The sequence below is a fragment of the Tupaia chinensis genome, unplaced genomic scaffold (genome assembly GCF_000334495.1).
Source record: "Tupaia chinensis unplaced genomic scaffold, TupChi_1.0 Scaffold000042_1, whole genome shotgun sequence".
In the NCBI taxonomy this organism is placed as follows: Eukaryota; Metazoa; Chordata; class Mammalia; order Scandentia; family Tupaiidae; genus Tupaia; species Tupaia belangeri.
Window position 1 is genome coordinate 511,408 of NW_006159497.1, and position 7,512 is coordinate 518,919.

General features: G+C 41.1%; 1 long non-coding RNA gene across 1 annotated transcript in view; it reads left to right on the forward strand.

Annotated features, from left to right (window-relative positions):
- The window catches only part of LOC102493173 (uncharacterized), a 26,759-nt gene extending 19,720 nt beyond the window's left edge, over positions 1–7,039 (forward strand). The window contains exon 3 of the long non-coding RNA XR_333302.1: positions 6,977–7,039. This is a non-coding gene — a long non-coding RNA (uncharacterized LOC102493173). The remainder of the gene's footprint in view (positions 1–6,976) is intronic.
- Positions 7,040–7,512: the final 473 nt, after the last annotated feature.

Below are 7,512 nucleotides of genomic sequence, written 5' to 3' on the forward strand. Positions count from 1 at the left end.
ATGAAGGCCATTTCTAACATTCCAAGAAATATTCCTAGAAATCTTCTTTCTGCAGGTATAGACATATGAATATACATTTCAATGAATGTTGGTTTGGAGCAGAGATTACTCTTCACTTGTAAAGCACAAGATCCTACATAATGGAAGCTCCATAACTTTCTTTTTTTTCACTCTAAGTTTAAAAATTTTTTATTATCATAATCTTGTTTATATTACATTGAATAACATATAGCTTTACAATGTATTACATTTCTTTTTCCAGAAGGAATACAATGCATATCAGTCAAGACAAAGACATTAGTATCCACATTATCATCATCAAGTAGCTTTTGATAATTTTTTCCCAGATTATTACTATTTTTATTCTCAATATTTTTTTAAACACTCAATCACTATAGATCATCTTGCTTGTAAAAATAATTTACGCAACATGAAATATTTCTTAGACCAGTCCAGTCAAGAATACTAGACATGTCATTATCAACAGGTAATAAACCCTTTCTGTGTCCCACTAATGTCATGCCTCTCTATTTATTCTCTTGTTATCCTTCTCCATACTCTTCTCTTCTCCCACCCCATTCCTCACTGTTCTCAGCATCTCTAACTATTTTCACTGCTTTTATGTCCTCCAATATTTTGATCTCCACCATAAAGTGTGGATAGTTGTTATATATTTAGTGGATACATACAATATCTTTCTTTCATATCCTGTCTTGTGTCACTCAGCAGTAGATTCTCCATATCTGACCACTTTCTATCAAATTCCAGGGTCTTGTTTTCCTATGGCTGAATAGCATTCCATAGAGTACATGTGCCACAATTTTTCAATCCATTCTTCTATTTGTGGACATTTTGGGTTGGTTCCATGTCTTAGTGATTGTGAATATAATGCTACAATAAACATTGATGTGCAAGCACTTTTCTGACTAAGCATTCTCCTGTCCTTTGGGTAGATACTCAGAAGTGGGATTGCTGGATCAAATGGTAGTTCTATTTGTAGATCTTTGAGGAACCTCCATATTGTTCTCCACAGCGGCTGAACCAGTTTACATTCCCATCCATAACTTACTTTCTACTCTTTCCTTATTGAGAGACACTAGATTATTTCCAATTTGAAGTCATTATAAACAGAAAGTAATGAACATTCTTTGCATTTACCATTATTATTCTCTGATAAGCAGACTTTGGGATGATGCCAGTAATTCTTGTCATCTGGTAGTCATGGCCTTGAGTAATCGCCTTCCCTTTAGTAACTTGCTTCTTAACCCATAGAATGCAGAAATCTTGTGGGCTGTCACTTCAGCTATTAGATTATTAAAGATTCTGACTTCTCTCTGGCTAGCAGACTATTGTCTTCTCCATCTGTATGCTTTGTTGAAACAAGATATCAATTGGAGGTCCAGGTGGTAAGAAAGGGAGGCTTGCAATTCAATAGCCTTCAAGAAACTGAATGCTGACAACAATTAGTGAGTGAGTTTGGAAACAGATCCTTCCCTAGCTTAGCCTTTATATGAGACTACCAGTCTGGAGTCCATACCTTGCAGCCTATGAGAGACAATGGAACAAAGTCTCAGTGAAGATGCACCCATATTCCTGACCCACAGAAACCAAGACAGTGGTTATCTATTCTTTAAAGCACTGATGTTTTGGTATAATTTACTATTCAGCAACAGATAACTAAAAAGTAACTAACAACTAAGTAGAGAAACATACAAGTAACTAACAATTTAAGTAGTGAAATTGAGAAACGTAAAGAAATCTTTCACAAAGTAAGATATTATGAGGGCCAGCAGCGTTTTAGGAAAAGGGCTGTGGGGACTCTCAGAGGGAAAAAGAACCTTTAGTTCAGGGTGCTTGGAAATCTGTGAGGGCATCCCTTTGTTTATTTGAAAATGATTTATTAAATATTTTGTGTGTGCCTGGCACTGTGCTAGGCGGCTCAGGAACTATCAAATATGACAAAGTCCTTTTTTTTTTTTTCCTGCCTTCTGAGAACAGAGACAGAAAACGAGGAGTAAATAAGCAAATGAACAAAATGTCTAGTAGGTGTAGGTGGTAGGAGGGGAAGTGATAAAGAGCAGACAGTAAGCTGGGCGGGCTCTTAGTTCCTGGTGGTCAAGGTGGCCATCCCACTGAGGAGGTGATCATCTTAGGTCTATGGTCCAAACAGTTGAGGTTTCTGTCAACCCAAGGTGGCACAAGGCCCTGCCCCCCCTCCCTAATGTTGGCCGCTGAGCTCATTGTCCCCAGTCCCCAAGCTGCTTCCCTTCCAGCCCCCAGGCAACTGGTGACAACAGGACATGGAGTCAGCACAGGAAAGGCGGAGCACTGGCTTGGGCTCCTGCAGGACCTAATGGCGGATGATGGATGCTGCGGTGGAAAGGGGGACCCGCTTTGATGTATGCCCTGGTTTGATTAATGAGCGGCTCTGCCGGGAGGCTACGCTGGGAGTAAATTACTCTCTTCAGAAATGGCTAGATCGGCACTATTGTACTAATTATTTCACAAGCTTGGGGTCAGTTCCAAATTCTCTGACACACACAAGGGAACAAACACCCGGGCTAACTGAAGCCGACAGAGCTCTAATTAAAGCAGAAATTGTTCGTGACTCCCCTCTCCCCTGCCCTCCATTCCACTGGCCCTCTCCTCCCAGAGGAGGAAGCTGTCAGACCTGTTTCCTTTCTGCCCCTAGTGTGGATGGACACGAACCCTCAGAGATCCAGAAACCTGGATACCCCATGCGTATGTGGAGGCTGAGTATTGGCAAAGGGGGGAATTACCTACAGGGAGTCCCATGACCTGGTTTGTGACTTTTTGAAAAAAATTCCAATCATATGCACAGGTGCTATAGTCATTCATTCACTCATCTATTTATTTGATTGCTCATTCTACACTTATTTATGTAATTCATGGCAGAGCATGTGTACATTTGAGAGAGAGAGAGACCCTCCACCAGACTCGCCATGTTGTGATTTCCTTCCTGCAATCTCCCGGTCTTCTGGGATCTTGAGCACATGTGCACATAACTTGTGTGTGGCAGGCTGACTGGGAGAAGGACCTGAGCCATGGCTAGTATGTGGTTTCCAGTTTCGAAGTCTGGAACTGCCCCACTGTGACTAGGCCCCTATACACTTACTGAAGGCATTTAACAGGCCTGGCACTGTGCTGAGAACCTGCGGGGTGTTAGCCTTTGAGAGCTTTCCTGCCTGGTGGGGGAGATAGACATCAATCAGATAATCACACAGATAAATGCAAAAAAACAACTGTGAGAATTGTAAGAGGATTGTGGCCTTAAGAGTGTGTATAGAGGGCATCTGACTTGGGTGGGGACTCTGATCCTTAAGGAGGTGGTGCTAGAGCTCAAAACATTAAGTAAGAAAAAGGTAGGAAAGGGGAACCAGCAGATGGTGTAATGGTTATGTTGCTGCACTCCCATGTAGTCGACTGCGGTTTAAGTACTGGACCTGGTGACCAAGATCCCTGTGTGGCCATGCTTCCAGGGGGTGATTTCTCACTTTCTGTCTCTCCTTCTCTCCGGTGAGCACACACTCTATATCAAAAATCTCTCTAAAAATTTTTTTTTTAAGTAAAGAAAAAGATATGGGGATGAGAACTGATCAAAGTTGCAGAGGTAGCACATGCAAAGGTCCTGTGGTGGGAATAAGCCGATGCTTTGAAGGAAAGGCAACATGACTACACTTCTAGACTAGACGCAGACCCATCTGGTTTTAAGTTTTTGCTACAGCTGTGCCTGTGGGGATCTTAGAATGTCTGCATTTCAGTTTTCTCACTTGAAAAATGAGGGCAACAATTCTTAAACTTTTTATCGTCACCGTGGTTACCTCCCTGGCAGCCATTCCTTTCTTTGGTAACTACCTTGATTTAATTAGGGTTTCTGCACCTCTTCTCTGCAGCTCGGTGTACTTGGAGTGAGGGAGAGATGCATGATGGCGGATGAGATGTAGCTAAGGGCCAGGCTGTGAAGTCCACGGCGGGATCTAGCTGTAATATGCCGCTCACCACCCTCGCAGTCTCCTGTTGCTGTTGGCTCCCATCTACATTCACTGCTCGACATCCAAGTTCCTATAAATGCTCCTTCCAGTCTTCCCTGGAAATCCCTCCCACTAATCCCATTTACTTTACCTCATGGGTTCCTCATACGTTCCAGTCTCTATGTTTCTGCCATCCCCCGCCAATCTCAGAAAGTCTGGCTTCCTCTACACTCACATGTAGGCCAGGGAAATGGGAATGAAGTTTGGGCATGCATTCAAGCGTGTACATGCATTCAAGTAGCAGCATCGACCTTCCACGATTCTTCAATGTTTCCATCCCTTACTTTGAGATCTCCTTGGTAAAATGACTGAAAAGTCTGTCTTAATACAACCTGCGAACTTGTTGTAACTCCGTGTGTTCCTACTGCTAACAGCACCCTATCGTTGGTGTGCCTTTACACGCACATTTACATGTTGCATTTCATCCTCTTGACAACCATTCCCAGTAGATGACATCTCTCAACATGAGAATGAAGGACCCTATGGTTCAGAATTATTGAACAACTTGCCCAAAGACATATCTAGTAAACACAGTCCAAGTTGTGTTTGGTCCCTTCTTCAGTCTTTTCCCATTAGGTCATGTATTGCTAAGATTTTGTGTTTGTTTTAGTAATGATAACAGCTCACAAAATTCTTATGATGTGTAGGCATCATACCAAATACTTTCCATGCATTAATTGATACGCATCCTGCATGGTAGAAGCCATGATAACTCTCATTTTAAAGACAAGAAAACTCAAGGGCAGAATCAGTATTTTGTTCAAGATTATACAGTCTCTTAATGGTGGAGATTGGATTTACATCCAGGTATCAGGTGCCAGAACCATGCTCTTTGAGATTTGGTCCCCTTGTCAATTTTGATGCCCAGTTAAGAAAGTATCTTCTGATGTACCATGAAGTCATCAGCCAACATAGTGGTTAAGGTGGACTAGGAAGGGTAGAATAAGGCAGTGTTTACTTAAATTCCTTCACTTTGGGAGTTGGAGAATTTTCAGCTCAAGGCTCCTTTGCACGGTCTAAAAAGAATGAGCTAAATGGGAAAATCAATAATGCACACAGATGGCCCTGGTGATGTTTACACTATTTAAGAGAACAAATTATTTTGAAGCACCTGGGATTCATTCCTTCCCACACAAAAGAAGAAAGGCAGGGGAATTACAGGTCGTTCTTATCTATTCACTGGAGCCGACTCCCTCAGAGGCAATTACTGAGTTTTTGTATTGGTTTGCATTGGCCATTCTCTCCCACCCCTTTCATGCCAATTAAGAAAGTTGGACTTTCCGACTGAATTTTTTCCTATCCTTTGGGTAGATACCCAGGAGTGGAATTGCTGCATAGTATGGTAGTTCTATTCGTAGGTTTTTAAGAAAACTCCATATTGTTCTCCACAGTGGCTATACTAATTTACGTTACCATCAACAGTGTAGGAGAGTTCCTTTTTACCATAGCACTTATCATTCTTTAGTTTTTTAATCTTAGTCCTTTTGACGGGGGTTAGGAGGCATCTCATTGTAGTTTTGACTCATATCTTCCTTATGATAGGAATGTTGAGCATTTTTTTTCATATGGTTTTTGGCTGTTCATACGTCATCTTCGCAGAGTTGTCTGTTCAGATCATTTGCCCATCTTTTAATTGGATTGATTTTTTAAAGCTGCTTCCATACCCTATATATTCTGGTTGTCAATCTCTTATCTGAGGTTGAGAATATCTTTAACTGGACCAGTATGCAGTGTATTCATCTTGGGAAAAATTCATTCTTTCTGCTGTAAAGATGTACAGTGATTAAATGTAACAATAAAAAAAAGAAAACTGGACTTCATTGCAATTTTCAGTATAGATACTATGGACAAAAGAATAGGAATCATCCCCTGAACATTTACTGAGTGACTGGTATATGCCAGATATTAGGCCAGCAGCCGGGGCTAAAAAGAAATAGCTGTAAATAAGGTAACAAACAACAAACACTTACAAATCACTATTTTGCACCAAGCTCTTATCTAAGAACTCATTTAATCTTCATATAGGCCCATGTAGATGCTATTATTATAGATGAGACTTTATAGATGAGAAAACTGGGGTCCAAAGTCATGCATTTAGGATATGAAAGAAGTAGAATTTTCAACCCAGGCAGTCTGATGAAAAAGTCAAATACAGTCCTTCTCTGGAATTGTTCATCCATTAGCTGGGGAGGCAGACAACAAAACTGGAAAAAAAAAACCATCCTGAGAGAAGATGGAGAAGAAGGGATGGGGGCTTGGTCATCCCCTGGGGGGTGCTTTTTCACTTTCCTTCTCTATGTCTCTCTAGCCAGGGATGTGCACTACAGCAAAACTAAACCAACAATCAAGAACACCACTATGCAAAACAACCAACCAACCACATACACAGAGCCACCACAGCAAAACTGTAGTGTATTGCACAGAAACAAGGAAAGATGAACCATGGGGAGGGCAAGGAGGGTGGGTGGGATGTTTCCTCTAAGTGATTCTGGAAGATCTCTTAGAAAAGTTATGTTGACGCCAAAGGATATGAAAGAGCTCGAAAGGGGATACCAGTGAAGATATGGATGATGGTGAGATGGGTCAAGGGTATGAGGTGGGAGAGCCTAGGGAACTGAAAGAACAAGACCTGTGTGGCTAGGATTTATTGACTTGGATGAGAGGAATGGAAGAGGTGAAGTGGGAGAGGATGGCACAGACCAGATGACGTAGGATCTTATTTCCAACATTCTAGGAGGATAAAATAAAATAATCCATGTAATGTACTTCCTGAAATGTCCTAGAACTTAGTACATATGCAATTAATGTTTATGCGATGATCATTATGGTTATTCCATATCTTGTTCCATTGACTTTGCTTTTCTTTAGATTATTTAAAGAAAAAAATAAAAGTTTTTATTTTATTTTTCCTTTTTTTCCCACAGAGTTTATGCTTATATGATCCTGGAAGAATTCTAGCTAGTGAGGCCTCAGACCCATCCTAGGACCATCGATCCACATCATGACAGAAACTCACTGAGATTGTGAGTGTGTCTGAACATTTCATTAATGTTCTTTGATGGATAAATTAATAAAGAAATGTGGTATATCCATGCAATGTTGTAGTATTCAGTCTTTCAAAGAAGGAAATAGTGCCATTTGCCACAACCTAGGTGAACCTGAAGGACACTATGCTATGTGAGATAAACCAGTCACAGAAGGAGAAATACTCCGTGATCCCACTCACATGAAGAATCTAAAGTAGTCAAAGTTGAAAAATCAAAAAGTAGGATGGTAGTTTCTAAGGTATGGAGAGAGAAAGAAATGTGTGTGTGTGTTTAGATTTTTTGCTATAGGGCTTGTGCACTCACCAGAGAGACAGAGAGAGACAGAGGGAGAGGAAATAAGAAGTCATCCCTCAAGGGGGGATGGCCATGCTGCAATCCCTTCTCTATTTTCCTCTAGGGAATCTGGGAATGAA